Source organism: Psittacula echo, assembly GCF_963264785.1.
Source record: "Psittacula echo genome assembly, chromosome: 3".
Classification (NCBI taxonomy): Eukaryota; Metazoa; Chordata; class Aves; order Psittaciformes; family Psittacidae; genus Psittacula; species Psittacula echo.
Window position 1 is genome coordinate 43,729,672 of NC_137736.1, and position 16,542 is coordinate 43,746,213.

Sequence of the window (16,542 nt, forward strand, 5' to 3'; positions counted from 1 at the left end):
GCTGATAATACAGAGCTCCTTGGGCTTTGTATTGATGATATAAGTGCTTCCCTTCCCAGGGACTTTCCCCATCCACCAAAGCCTCCAATTTCTCCCCAAGAAAGAGATTCACATAAAGGTATAATTCAGTTCCTCTGTTCTGTTCCCATGACTGTTCATACTGGAGCCACACTGGAACACATCTCTACCCACTAGGCCTAGTAACAGCCCAGCTGTTTTGCAGATGCATCAGAATAACTCCTCCTCATCGTAGTGTCTCTTCTTTCCTTTGAGAGCTGCTCTGGGGCTGGCTGTGGTGGAGTTCACAGCAGCCCATATGGTGATGTGTTCCACAGCTGCCACTCAAGGTACTGCACTGAGGTGGATGTCTCCCCAGGAGGCATGGGTTTGCATCCCATTCCTAAAATACATCTCCCTCTTGCCCTTTTTCCCGTGGATCCAGGGTGTTAGGCTGTCAGATCCACACAGTGCCAGGCGCAGCTGGACATTGGTGACTGTGCACCCTAATTCTGTACGGGTGCGTAGCTCGGGAAAATCAAGCCTAAAACTGACCTCAAAGACTTGCAGAAAGATTTCATGATACTGAGTGACGGGGTAATAAATTACAGAAGAGGTTCAATGTCAATAAATGCAAAGTAATGCACATGGCAAAATAACAATTGTAACTATACATATGCAATGATGGGGTCTACATTAACAATTCATGAAAGAGGTCTCAGAATAACTCTGGGTAATTTCCTGAAATGTCAGCTCAATGTTCAGTAGTCAGAAAGGCAAAAAGACAGTTAGGAATAGGAGGAAGAGAATGAAAACAAGCACAAAACATCACTACACCATAGCTCAAAACCACCATTCACTCACAGCTTTCCTGACCATCCCAAAAGGAAGGGGGCAGACACAGGAGGCACAGAGCTGTTGGAAGGCACAGACGCTAGAGACCACCGGCTGCATCTGGAAGGAGAAGAGGTCTTTGCTTGATGCCTGGACCATCCCAGCTGAGCTTCTCCATTCTGTTTCCTGTCACAAATAAACTCATCTGCTATGTTCAAAGCAAAGGCAAAACAGTTAAACTCCAAAGCCATTGCTCATGGTTTTAGTGCCCTCAGAAGCTGTGTTGTAGAAGATAAATCATCTACCAGAAATTTAAGTAATCGAGGGTTACTTCCACTTGGTGAACTTGCTATTCTTGTTTTGTCCTTCATAATCTTTCATGCTGGGACTGAACTAGAAAAGAGACTAAGAAAAGTCCTAATATGAATTGCAAGTTAATGGAAGAGGAGGACAAGACAGGAATAACATTTGTATGCATAATATTTTAGAAACTATAAGGCCTTTCCTAGTTTTAACATACATAATGCTTTAAGTTGTATACTGTCACCCTTGAAGTAATTCTGAAGTTATCTATCTGCAAGCTATGAACTGGTCTTGTACCTTTACTCTGCCTTCATTCTACTGGAGATGGTTGCAAAATATTAGTGACTGAGTGAGAGAAAAGACTTACAACATAATCATAATCTGAAGTTGTTCTCTGCTGAATAAATATGACAGTAGAATGCAAATCAGAAATCTGATCTAGAAAAAGATCTTGGCCAAAGAATCAGTATCTGGACACTCCATAAAAATACAAGACATACAACTAAGCGAAGTGGACTAATAAGGAAAATACCTGTTGCTGAGGTCGGTAAGACCTGTTACTGGAGACAGTGTTGGTGGGAATGGCCAACGGTACAATCATGGAATGCCTTCATCAGCATTTCAGGAAAGTAAAGCCTGAGGCAGAGAGGCAAAGGACTGATATTGTCTTCACATTAAATGACAAAAAATTATCTATCTATCTATCTTGTTCATAAATGCATTTGTTTTCCACCTTCTTTCTCCTTTCTAGTCACACATGAATACAGCCATTTTGATACTAAAAATAAGAGGAGTGTATCAGAAATAGTGTGGCCAGTAGGACAAGGGAAGTGATCTTCCCTCTTTACTTGGCACTGGTGAGGCTGCACCTCAAATACTGTGTTCAGTTTTGGGCTTCTCATAAGAGAGACATCGAGGTGCTGGGGCATGTCCAAAGAATGACAACAAAGCTGGTGAAGGGTCTAGAACAAAAGTCCTGTATGGAGTCACTGAAGAAACTGGGGTTGTTCAGCCTGGTGAAAAGGAGGCGCAGGGAAGACCACATTGCTTTCTACAACTACCTGGAAGGAAGTTGTAATGAGGTGGGTGTTGTTGTCTTCTCCCAAGTAACAAGTGATAGAACAAGAGAAAATGGCCTTAAGCTACACCAGGGGAGGTTTAGATTGGATAGCAGGAAAAAATTATTCACCAAAAAGAGTGGTCAAGCTTTGAAACAGGCTGCCCAGCAAAGTCACTGTGTCACCATCACTGGAGGTACTTAAAAGATAAGTAGATGTGACACTTCAGGACTTGGTTTAGTAGTGGACTTGGCAGTGTTGGTTTAACTGCTGGACTTGATGATTTTAAATGTCATTTCCAACCTAAACAATCCTGTGACTGAAAACATTCATAATTTCTGCATAAATGTCAGCTTCATTTCTACAAATTAATGTTTGTGAATCCAAACAGTCTTTGTCTGCTTGTAATTCAGGTAGCCTGCTACTGCTGCACAATTTCTGTGTTTACCAAGTCCATAGGTTTGCCTGACCCTTCAAGAAAAAACATAAAAAATTACCTTCTGGAAACTGAGCAAATAACATACCACTAAATATGAGAACATTAGCACTGTATTCATTTCCACATGACATTTAAGATTGTAATCCATGCTGTGCAGTGTCTGGGGGATCCTCCTTTCCCAGTAACTCATTTTACTTCCTGCTTGGCCTCTGAAACTAATTGACTCTTCTAGCTAATTTCATTTGGATTGTCATTATGATTATGACATTTAACAAGATTCCTTTTATGTTTAATATGTTTAAATATTAAATTAAAATAAGAGATAGCCACCTCTGACATTTGCAGAATGTAGGCATTTGCAGTGATATTTTCAATGCAGTATGAATTCAGATGGCTGGAGAAAAGGTTTTGGCAGTGGGAAAGTAGGTTTGCTGAGTTTTTTGGTTCATTTCTTATTTACTTTCTCTCTGTAAAGAACTTACAGGCAGGGCATGACTGCGAAGCTGAGATGACCCACATACAATTTGTTGATCTCATTAATCACTGAATTAAATGATTGAATCTATTTGATTGCAATTACAGACTCTCCCTCTCTCTCATTAATCATGGCAATACAACCCTGATTTTTCAAAGGTATGTGGGGGACTAACTTTTTCTGAAATCAGTAGCAAGGGTCTTCCGCTGTATAATTTATTCCAACAACTTTAAGTCATCCTTTTGTTTTCACACAAATCACATACAACCCAACAGACACAGGGTTTTAGCTATGGCTTACTGACTCTGCACAGTTCAAGAAATCTGAGGATTTATGTATGGTTATAGATGAGAGGCTGAAACAGAGAGAGAGAGAATAACTACAAAAAATATAAGCCCCAAAATTGCTTCCTCTCAGGAATAACATTTTGACTGCTAGATAAATTACACTGTGTTTGCGCTTTTGTGGAGCAATCATGACATCCAGTGGGTATTCCCCTTACTGCAGGGCACCAATACCTTGACTACACAACAGCAGGACAGGTGATGGGTCACAAATGGAATATACTGAGAAAATCTCCAGGGAAATAACATTTTCATTTCTCTTTTTTATTTTTGAACTCTTTCCAAGTATTCATTGGGTTCATTTCTAATTATTAGTCTTGCTGATTGCATTGTGTTAAACAGTATTTCAAGATCCTAGGATCACAGCACAGAAAGCTGCCTGGCATGCTGAGCCCTAGAGACTGGTAGTTTTACCACAAGATCATAGTGAGGGCAGTCACTATTGCCCAGAAGCAAAACTAGCACTCACAGGTGGTCCATGATGTTCCAGTCTGCTGTGAGTTGGATGTAATAGCTGCTGACTTTGCACAGGGAATTTCTCTTCTTTTACTAAACTACTCCAGTGAACTCACCAGCATTGGTGCAGGGGCAAGAAAAAGAGGATTTTGCCATCTACTTGAGACAGAGGATCTCTGCCTCTATGGGCTCAAAGATTTGGAGCATCATGCACCATAATGAGGAATCCATCACATCCTGTGGCTGGCGTTGCTATAGCAGAGGGATAAATTAAACTGGCTGTGGGTGAGCTGATGATTATAAAGGCCTTTAAGCATTAACTTTTCTTCTTCTGTGAGCTGCAGCACCTTTTAACATGTGAACACATTTGCCCATCTGCAGCTGGTGCTACATCCATCACTTCCTATTCTTTTCCTGCCCGAAAGTTCACGGTTGCTATGCTGGCATTACTGTCGCCTATCCAGTAGCACACCCTCTTCAGTAGCAAAGGTGTGTGTGCAGTTACAGCCCAGAGACACACACACTCGCTCAGTCACACACTGCGCACATAAGAAGAATGATAGTACTAACTAAAACATAAATTCAGGGTTGTCATTTCATTAGTAACTAAGCAGCAACGGCAAGAGACACCATCCCTCCTCTCCATTCACACTGGATTAAATGACTATGCACCTTTCCAGCTCACAGTATTACTCTAAAGCCCTTAGAAGAAAACGAGAGTAACCTTTTCTTCAGCCTGCCAAGACACTATGTAACCTTGTAATTACCAGGCTTTAGATAGAGGAGATACATTGTAATTGTGTACAAAAGAGGTCACAGGTTTATGCATCCTCTAACAGACTGTGGGAAGAGAACTATGGCAAAACTTCTCCAGCAGACCTTTCTAATTTATTTCCCCCAACTGCATTAAATTTTAATCTCATCTTTCTGACCCATACTTATGAATATGTGATTAACTGCTACCACAGCAGAAAGCCCAAAGTGTCAAAATTCGTTTGGTTTTAATTGATTTTGTCTCTCTTTTCTAAAAAATCAATATTGCACAAAGAAAAATAGATTACAGAGTTGAGAAGGAAGTCAAATTTAGATGAACTCAAATCAGTGACTGACATTCAATAAAACCAAAGCATGGTTAAAAACATATTGGCTGCCCTGCAGCAAAAAATGGGGGTTGGGGAGGTGGGGGGGGAAAGCACTGTTATTTTTGGTTTAGAGATGCAAGATGTACAGCACAAACACAGAGCAAAAAAGGTATCTTCCCTGCCCCTTGGAGCAGACACTAGAACAACACAACAGAGAGACCACACTTGTCACGTGGTGAGTGGGATCGTCCCAGACAAAACATCTGCTGTGTTAGCCCCCACCAAGTTTTGGCAGGCACTCAGCACATGCAAGTGTTAGAGGGGACCTGGAGACACACAGTGCGGTAGCCTGAGATGACTCATGAAAAGTCAGTGTCTCTTGCAGGCTCACCACCTTCAGAGTAATTTTCTGTTGGCATACCTGTCGTGGTTTAAGCCCAGCCAGCAACTCAGAACAACACAGCCACTCGCTCACTCCGCCATCACTCCTCCCCCGGCTCCTGGAGGGATGGGGAGGAGAACTGGAAGAATGCAACTCCCACAGGTTGAGATAAGGACAGTCCAGTAACTAAGGTATAACACAAATCACTACTGCTACCACCAATAATAATAATGATAAGGGCAATGATAAGGGAAGAGAATACAACCACCCACCACCTGCTGACCAATACCCAGCCCAACCCGAGCAGTGATCTAGCCCTTCCTGGTGACTGCTCCCACTTTATATACTGGGCGTGACGTGCTGTGGTATGGAATACCTCTTTGGCTAGTTTGGGCCAGGTGTCCCATCTCTGCTTCCTCCCAGCTTCCCCTCCTCCCTGGCAGAGCATGAGACTCACAAAGTCCTTGGTCAGACTAAACATTACTGAGCAACAACTAAAAACATCGGTTTTATCAGCGCTGTTCCCAGGCTGAAAGTCAAAAACCACAGCACTGCACCAGCTACTAAGAAGGAGAAAAATGACTGCTACTGCTGAACCCTGGACAATACCAAAGATCAATGCACTGTAAGCTCACAATTTAACCTTTGGCTGCACCACACTTGAAACAGGCTTTGGTGATTCCCTTCCAGTTCACAGTGAAGACTTGTCTTATCTGTTAAGACGGGGTCATTCTTATTCCCTCGTGAAAGAAGAAAAGCCCTCCTTTGCTAAGTGTGCCACTTGTAGCTGCACAGTGAAAACACTTCTTCAGAATACCTCCTGAAATGGTCCTGCCTGAGACTATATCCCAAAAGCATTCTCATCTCAACCTGTAGGAGGCTTACGAAAAGAAGACTTAGTCTTCCTGCTGCTGATGTTTGGACATTCGTAACTACAGACAGATTCACAGAGCTACACAAAAGGAGAGCAACGGGGACCCAGTGGTTAAAGTTCTATGAACTGTGTGTTCGTATGAAGCAACCACTGTTTAAAATAACCAAACAGGTATCAGAAGAGGTTCTCTCATTGCTTAACCATATTTATATGAAAGGACTTTACTGAGACAACAGCCTCATCTATCTCCTGGATAATTTTTAACAAAAAAAAAAAAAAAAGTATCATTTCAGGATAGATGTGACCACTGACAAAGTAAAATGATCCAGAGGCATCATAGTGACTTAAGTTTTAAGGAGGTGTCTACTTGAGAATGGGAGCCACCCTGAAAGTCTAAATTTTTGTCCACAGTATGTTTGTCAGAGGTCCAATTCCATATGAAATCGACAAGTGCTTGCAGGACTGTAAGGCTAAGGACCAACTCCAAACAATTTGAAGGGTAAAGTAAACTTTTACGGTCTTGTAAGTGCTGTGTAGGAAATGGACCTCTGTCTTTGTGTAAACCTCTCTAGGCATTATTCTTAGTGGATACTGACAGCAAGGGAAAAATAGCTGAAGAACACTTAAAAAGCTGTTAAATGTGTGACTGGAGCACCGAACAGCTTCAGCCAAAAAAAGACATACCCCAGACAGGCATAGACATTTGTGCCACAAACATTTGTGCAGGGACAGAGTTTCAAAAGAAAACTTTACCTGCTCTTGGTGCAAATACTATGCATTGGACAATCAAGGTGCTGCTGTCTTTCTTCAGTCCTGTTTTAAACCTTCTCATGCCACCAATGCAATTGATGTATGTCCTGAAAGAGGTTCTAAAAAGGACCTTGTTCTGTCACTTGTACTGGCTAACTAAGGCCTAAGGAGATACTTCGCTTAAGTTAACAGTCTGTTAGTAGAAGCTACAAAAACTTTTGAACTATTCTTTTTCTATAACTCAGTCTGAGAGACTGACACTTCAATATTTGTCATCAGCTTAAATTAGGATGAAAATCTGGAGTTTTAATTTTCCCTCTAACAGAAATGTATTTCTGTATTAACTGTGAGGCAACATCCTTCCCCGTCCCCATCCTCCTCCCTCCATTCACTTCCTCCTCAGCTCTGCCTCATTCACCTCTTCCCCCATGGGAAACACCAAGGGCCCATACTGGCCAGCACTCTCCATTTGCTGCCCTGCAACTCCCATGAGCACAGAAAGAATTAATTCTTAATATACTTTCTTTTAATTTACCTTTAAGCAGAATGAAGTGGCCATGGAGCTTAGTAAACATGCTAGAAGTCAGTCTCCACAGGCAGCATCTGGATACTTGCAGCATGGACTGCTTCACCTCCTCCCACTTCAAAAGCCAGAGAGCAGTGTCAGCTCCTGGAGAGGAACTGTTCAAGTTGGGTGGGTGAGATGATAAATACTGAGGGCCACGGGGAGAGAGGGAGGGCTGGACTAAAAAGAAAAGTGAGGCAAGGGAAGAAAAATCCTCTGTGGGAAAAGAAATATCTAATTACACGACATGGCCCAGGCTCACCATGTTTCTCTCTTTTCTCCTCTTCCCCACCACCCTTCCCCAACATGATTCCTTTAAGAGCTGGGTTTTCAATCATCTTTTTTTATGTGCCTGCAGCAAAGTTTTCCTGCTAAGGAAGGTGAGACAATGCATATATGGTAAACTGCATCTACTCTTTAAAAATAAAAACCCTCAACATTAAATTCAGTGGGTGGACGTCTTCCTTCTTGTAAAGGCTGTAAACACCTTTCTGCCATGTTTGCTTTGTGTGTGGTATGGAGACAGGACAGCTACAGGGAGGTGAATGTGTCCTGCCATTTACCTCCAGGGAGAAGATGCTAGAAGGTTTTAAACAAGTTTACTTGCTTTTAAATTCTTTTGTATATCCTCTTACTCTTGACTGTCTAGCTGCCTCTTAAGCTTCAGAGGTCAATTAGGGTTTAAATACACTTGAAGAGGACAGTCTGGTATGCCCCCATGCTCTGACTTTTGTGTTCTGAGTGTGGGCAGAAGCTACTTTCTCCTTGGCAAGGTCTGTGCAGGGGGCATTATCGGATGTTCCTCAGCCAGCAGCAACCATTTTCCCCAGTGAAATGAGATTTAGAAAAGAAAAACAGACCCCACATTACCAGTTCCAAAACACCCCTGGTCAAGGGGCAAATATCTGATTTCCATGTTATTGGGGGAGTGTGAATGCAGCACACAAGAAAGAGCCTTCTCAGGAAAGTCTGGTGAAAAAGCCTAAGTGCTGGTAAAAGCCTAGCACAAAGGAAAAGGAATGAGTGGGGAAGACAGTCCAAATTTCCTTTTGTGCCTAATCACTAATCAGAAGAAAATCTCTCCAGTACAATTTTCTCAGTGGTTAGAATAAACAAGAAAGAGAAGGGTAAGTAATCATGATAGAGAGAGGCAAAAAAAATGTATTATAGCTCAGATTGGTCTGGTTTTCAGCAAGAGAATTGGCCTTCTCCCTTCACTTCTGCCCCCAAAACAATTTGGTCGTTTCAGGGGAGACAATTTTGCATTCCATTATCCTCCTGAGCCAGGGAAAAAATCTAAAATTAATGCCTGAAAACGGAAGGTCTCACGCAGGGCATTTGGGGGAGTGGGAAGATGAAGGGCAGGAGAAACAGGGCAACATTGTACTGCAGCTGGGTCTCAGCCAAACTTCGCTGCTTGCTACTTTTTCGGAGCCTCAGGGAGTTTGCTTTTCTGGCTTTATTGTCTAAACTGAATTGCAAAAAAATAGATTCTTTAAAGTTTTATCTCCTCCTTTAATACTTCTCACTCTGAAGTCTCTTTCCCGCATATAAATTCTTAATATTTTTTATTGAGATCTCCTATTTAGAAATAAAAAAAATACATGTGAAAAGTGTTTTTTCTTTTGAGTTTAAGCCTTTAAAACACAAGCAAGTCTGATAAGGTCTTCTCCGTTAAAATATGGAAAGGGTTTCCACTTTTTTCCAACAATTCAATAAAAGATCCTCTGCCCTGCTGGCTGGGTGCATTTGGAAGTAAAAAGAAATTATATAGAATATATTATTGATCATTCTTGGTGGAACACCAGCAATGATAAATCATATGGAACTGCACAGTTCATTAGACATTGACAGGGTGAGGTACGGGCCGTCTGCAGAATGTGCTGCAGACAGCAAGCAGATCATAAATCATAGAATAGTTAGGGTTGGAAAGGACCTTAAGATCATCTAGTTCCAACACCCTTGACATGGGCAGGGACACCTCACACTAAACTGTGTCGCTCACAGCTCTGTCCAACCTGGCCTTGAACACCGCCAGGGATGGAGCATTCACAACTTCCCTGGGCAACCCATTCCAGCGCCTCACCACCCTCACAGTAAAAAACTTCTTTCTTATATCCAATCTAAACTTCCCCTGTTTAAGTTTTAACCCGTTATCTCTTGTCCTATCACTACAGTCCCTGATGAAGAGTCCCTCCCCAGCATCCTTGTAGGCCCCCTTCAGATACTGGAAGGCTTCTATGAGGTCTCCACGCAGCCTTCTCTTCTCCAGGCTGAACAGCCCCAACTTTCTCAGCCTGTCTTCATACACCATTATAAGACACGGTCTTTCTTATTTAACTCTTCAGAGGCCCCTAAAATTCAAAAGAGTTGCTTTCAGAAGACTTTTCCTTTCTTTTAGTTTGATCAGGCAATTGAGGTACATACATTGAAGATGAGGAGAAGCTTTGCTTATGCAGGGAATCCACTAGAAAGCAAAGAGCTCACTTTTCTGGAAAAAAAATTAATTGCTCTGTATCTGCCAGCATCATTCCTTTCCCATTTAAAGCCCGTCTATATCAAAGCATTCAAAGAAACAATAGTGCAGTTTAGAACTTCAAAATCTGATGCTAGTGTTGAAAACAGAAAGTCACTGTTGGCTGTGATTATTTATACATCTAATGATGCCATTGTCAGCATTACTGATGCCGTTCACCAGTAATTGTTACTTGCTTTTTCTGCCATTACACAAATAGCAGAAGCAGGCAGAGGCTCACATACATCACTGCAGCGTGTGACGCCCACAAATGGATTAATCAGCTCTCATTTGTTGCTAGGTAACAGTGCCTTGACCTTAGTGTCTCTTTAGCCAAGGAGGGACCAGGATGTGGGGATGCTTTGCTTGTGCACTGTGTAGCCGGACGCACATTGTCACCACATCTGCCACTGGGCAAGCTGCACGGCTCATCCCCCTGCGAGTTGCGCTACACTGCTAAATAAACTAGAAATGATACGACTGTTCACATGGTATTTCTCACACTGGCTTTCAACATGTCTTACACTCCTCTGCACCAGAGTCAGTGTTGAGGCATGACCCAGTAGGGTGATTTAAAGGCTTCGGTGGGAGGAGGGTCACTCTCTCATGGTTTTCCAATTTATGAGTTATTCTATTTCCACCATATCTGGTACTACCTGGTTTTAATTACACAGTTGCCCTTATTGATTTGTGCCACACAGCTCTTCAAGATCCTAACCAGCGCTGTATATAGCATAAATACAGGTGAAAAAAGATTAAAGGCACTAATTGAGATCCCCATTTTACTTGGGTCAAGGACAGGCAATAAAGCACAAGGAAACTGAAAGATTTGTGTGGATGCCTAGGATGAGCTGTAGTAAAGCCAAGAACTCAGTTTCTGATTTGTTACATTTCCCATCATCCAAAGAGAATACTCATGGTGACCATCTCCTGGCCCCAGAAGCTTGTTTTTCACATGGAGGCCTTTAGATGAATCGCATGTGGTCTTTGGAGCAGGACCTCCAGATAGAGTAATGGACTAAAAACAATATAATGGACTCTGTTTGCTTTAGTAAAAAACACAAAAATTCTTGGGTAAATCAGTTGTTTGACCCAGGAATAAAGATGCTATATTAAAAAGGTACAGCTCTCTATACTTCCATGAGTTTTATTAGAATGAATGAAGACATCAAAGTTTAGCAAATAGATAACCACATCTACAACTACTGCTTTCCTCTTTTAAAAAAAAAAAAAAAAAAAAAAACTGAACAAGCTTTAATTCAATAGTGACATCAAGATGTCATTAAAATTGCATCAGGAAATTAATGGAGGAACATTAATAATAGGTTAAACCACCAATTAGTCAAATCACCAAATTAATGCAGCAGGAGATTGAATCATGAGATTAAAATAACAAAGAATCTTTGCTTACCAATTCTTCAGACTGAAGTGAAGTAGCAGGTTTGCTTTAGCTTAAACCCACAACTAGAAGATTTTGCCCAAAGCAATAAAAGTAATTAATACGGTCTTAAGGAGCTACAGAAAACAAATTGTGGTTTATTTTGAGTGATGGCTTAGTGCTAACTTGGCAGTTTTCCTTAAAGCTCACCATTGCAATGATGGCAAATATTTCCTTTTCCTATCCCCATCCTTAAGATGTAGATTTGCCAGCTTATTTTAAAGGATAAAACTTGATGAAAATAAAGACATAATTTAAATCTTGTGTCCCTTTTTCTAACCCAGGAAAACACCTCAGTGAAGTATCCCATGCTAAATCCAAGATCTGTTCGTGAACACCTTCCTACATGCACTTTACAGAGAGGTACACAAGGATAGTCAACTCATGCCCTAATATGCAAAAGATGCTTTTCTTTTGAAAACCAGTATAGAAAAGGAAGAGGGGAAAAAAGAGAAAATATGATAGTTTGAAACTATCCTGTTTTCTGATACCAAGGGGAAACACAGGCTACAGATATGACTTGCAGTTAAAAGGACTTAAAGAATAAACATTTGGGCCTGATCACTTTCAGAGAGGATCTTTTGGGACAGCAGGAGTCCAGTCAAACTGCTGGCTGCTCGGGCTCTTCACCGGTTCCCTCCTACTCTACCTCTACAAGTGACATGGATGGCCCTACATATGCCTCCGCCAGCCCAAAAGACTTTGTGGGCCTCGTACTTTGTCACTCTCTTTCTCACTGCACTACTTCCACGTGCTGGGGACAGCCCACTGACTGCAAAGAGTGTGGCCCAACCTGACTAAATATGAACCAGCTTCAGTCCACAGTCCACCACAAAATGACTGTCCAAGGCACCTGCTGCCTGGAAATATCTGCCCTTGCAGCCTCAGGCAATAAATCAGTTTCCCAGATCACTCAGAGGGACCCTCCCTGACCCTTCTCTCAGGTAGCAGCAGGGAGATGCCATATGGCACAAGTGTCTGGTAACCAACCTACACGTGTCACACAAGCAGCTGGAGCATCCTGAAGTGGCATAACTTGTCTGAGAGATTTCATCACATCATTCCTCAAACCACAGAATAAGAGAACTGGGAAATGTGACCATATCTGTACAGATGGTTATATCTGGCTTCTAGTGACTTCCACAAAGGAGTGAAAGCATTTTCTATGTAAATACCAGCTGAAAATTTCTGAAGAGCAAGTTTCACCAAACCATGCCAGGAGACCTCTAGATAAATTGAGGTATTTGTAAAATCAGTTTCTCAGAACAGCCATTTCTATAAGTTTACCCACCATCTGCAGCACTCATAAAGAGTTTCAGAAGGTATTATGAGGACAATTTCAGATTCACCATTTTCATATAACTCATTTTTCTTTTTTTCTACAGGCAGGATCACTCCATGGTGTTCCTGTGGCTATTTTGCAAACTGCTGACAGTTTTTAATCACCAGTGCAAAGCACAAAGAGCACAGTTCCTCTAGAAAGAAGGAAGCTTTCAGGGTGGGTTTGTTTGTTTTCTTTCCATAAGTCAAGTATACCTTGGGTCTCACTAATATGTGGGCAAAGGATCAAAAGAATTAATAGGAAACAAATACTCCATTGCTGTTCAGAACTGTTTACTAATGGGATTTTTAAGATGCTGGAAGACTTTACCTCAATGGACAAAGATAAGATTAAAGAGACGATTTAGAGATTTAGAGAAGGGAGTTAGAGAAAAACAGGTGGAGAAAGGTTTAAATCTTTTTGGTGTGCTTAAAAATAAAGATAAAAGTCTAGTTCATTATCTCCTTAATATAAAAGTCTGGGAAAACAAGAAGCTAGATTGGGGAAACTAAATCCAGCTAGCTCTCTTTCTTGTTTTTGATGATGCCCTAACAATAATGCAGCAGGGTGAAAAGATCAGGACCCCTTTATACACATTGTGCTAATTACTGCAAGTACTTAAAGTTGTAATTAGCTTATTATACTGCAGAGAACCTAACATGGCATGTCTTTCAAAAAAATTTCTCTCCAGATCATTAGTGGGAAAGCTAACAACATCTGCTTCAAATAAAATCAACCAATTAGCGCCGGCAACTTCGCATAGTTTGCAATCAGAGAATCATATTGTGCCAAGTGCTAATTTCAATGTGAATTCTATCTTCTTCTTTTATCCCACGCTTATCTGCCAGCACAGCTGGTTTTTAACACCACTGACTTCAGTGAAGTCTCCAAAAACTTATGTTAATTTGAAGTAACCTAATCAGAAGTGTGCAATACAGACTGGGCTTGATCTCAGCTTAATTAAAACTGACCTTGTCATTTCACTGCATATAAAACACCAGAATCTCACCATTTATCACTCAGCTATGATAAATATGCAGTTTATGTGAGAATCAGGGAAGACAAGCTCCATACCAATGGAGCTATTTTCAGATATCAAAGCTTGATTTTAACATACTGTAAAATGCCACTCGCCTGTGGCTGCCAACAAATAATTCAAATACTTCAGAAAACCCAAAATAATCTCAAAAACCTCTTTACAAAATTCCCAAACAAGGCATCACTGCCAGACTTTCTGTTTTGGGCCACTATCAGAATCACACCTCAAAAACTGGCTATTGTCACTGACAGTAGATCTGAAAGACAGCTTGCTTTTTTTAAATGAAGTTCGTCCTTGTTTAGTTCTGATGTTACAGTTTCCCTGGCAGATGACTTGAAAAAGATGAGTCTGAAAATGAAACCGAAGGTTTATACAGAGAACTCAACACAGCGAAACATAGCAATCAGAAAACAACTTGTAAACTAATTATTTTTATTGCACTTTATGTTTTAAATCAAATAATTACAATTTAGTGTACTTGAATGTGTTTATCAGTTACACTTGCTGTCAGGTGGACGTGGTTGACAGGTGGAGCTTTAGATATCCAATGTTATGTGGAGTTAACATTAGGGAATAAGTTTGCAATATGTGTTTTTATTCTTCTTCTGAAGGACTCTTACCCTCATCCTTCACCCTTCAGATGTCTGTTGTTATTTTACTCTCTTGGTATTCCCCTAGCAGATTCCTGCAGCAATGCACCCATGGGCTCCACATCAGAGTTTGCACACAAGCATAACTATGGGGGCAACTCCTAGCATAGTCTTACCTTACACCAGCAAAAAAGCTAAGCCACTTTGCCAATGGCTCATATCGACTCACACAGCAGAAAAAGTACTAATGGAAGCACTTTTCTCATCGGGGTAACTACATCAGTGCTGGGGAGACACATGACAGCTTGCCTCAGTGGGACAGTAGTGACCAGTCAAGCGTGCAGGCAAACCTTACTGCAAATGAAAGGTAAATTACACTAATTCGAATCTTTCACTAAGACAGCAGGCAATATAGCTGACCTCATGCTTACTGAGGGCAAAAAATAAGCACAGTTAACTCCCAAAGCTCAGCTGACAGTCATTTGATCCAGTGTAGGTGTCTTCAGTGTGTGCTGGAGACATCCGGAGAAACAATGTGCTTGCTGCAGGGAGTGGAAAGGTGGGAGCAGGACCAGAGCACCACTCATCTTAAAATAGAGACCTAAAACAAGCAGATAAATTGAACTACAAAAATTGCATTTAATGCAGGTAGAGCTCAGTGTGACTGACTCCAGTACTTGCGGGAGCACATGAAAAGATATTAAAGATAGTCTCTTCTAGTGGTAGGTATTCAGCTTCTCATTTCAGGTGGGGTTTTTTTTGACTTTTCTGCATGTCCAGAATCAGCCTTTCATCCTCCTTTCCCACATAGCATTGCTTTTGAAGGTGCTGGTTTAGCACTGAGAAAAGCAAGCAGCCTAAGCGACTATGCAAGAAGGATAGAGACTCTGTGAACAACGTTGTCATATGCAGCAACAGGAATAAATAATGAATAATAACCATGACCAAAGATACTGTGCTTCCTCTTGGCAGTATTACATTTCCTTCTCATTCTTCTGTCTGCAGGCCCCTCTGATTCTGCATTTGTACTAATGCAAACGTATACTTGTGTGTGAATATATGCATACATCGGAAACAGGTGTAATTTTATTACAGCATATATCTGTTCTTATACATGTAAATTTATCATCCCAGGTATTCAATCTATAATAAAAGCTCCCTCTAGAACAATGACTCACACAAAGCAATTGAAAATATATCCAACAGCTCTTTTGAGTGAGGCTGCATATTACACAGACAAGTCAGGTAGGTAACAGTTTATGACAAAACATAAATTAAATTGATCATCATAGACTCATTGTTAGGACTGGATCACTTAGAGAATAAAGCCAAGAACAATTCCTTCCCAAGTCAGATTTCACTGAATACTGTAGGTGGCAAGATTAAAGCAGAGAACCTGGAAACCTACTTCCAATAAAGACTCTGTAAATACTCTCAGAAGTTGAAAAAGCAATAAAAGAAGCTCTAAAACTTACTTAATGTGGCATACTGCAATGTGAAAGCTACATCCTAGTCAAGTCTTTTTTATGAGGTAGGCCTGGTACAAGCCCTGTATGAAGGGCTGTGAAGCTCAGTGCTCCCAGATTTAGGAAGCCTTATTGATTAGAAACATTTCTTAACTATGATTTAGTAGGTGCCTTCTTCTTCCTGTACATTACACAGTAATGGGTTTGAGCTATAAAAGCCCAAAGGTGTTTGCTGTCATTTACCTCCCTGCATGCAACCATACGAAACATGGTCCCACTCTTAGCCCAGAGGCAGTTGGTCAAAACTGAAGCAAAATGGCTGTGAGGAAGTTAAATTCAGGCCGACCCTCCAAAACTAACATCACCACACTCATCTAACCCTTACACACCTTGTTCTTCCTCTTGCCATATTTGTAAAGTCCAGCAAGCCAATACATTTGTATTCACTCAGATCAAAAGAAAAATAAGCAGACTGTTGACACTGCCTCACCTCATAGCTCCTTGGTTTCTTCCTTCATATGGTGGATTGAAGAGTGTCCTGGTTTAGCAGTAGCAGTCATTTTTTCTACTGGTGCAGTGCTGTGTTTTGACTTTCGACCTGGGAATAATACTGA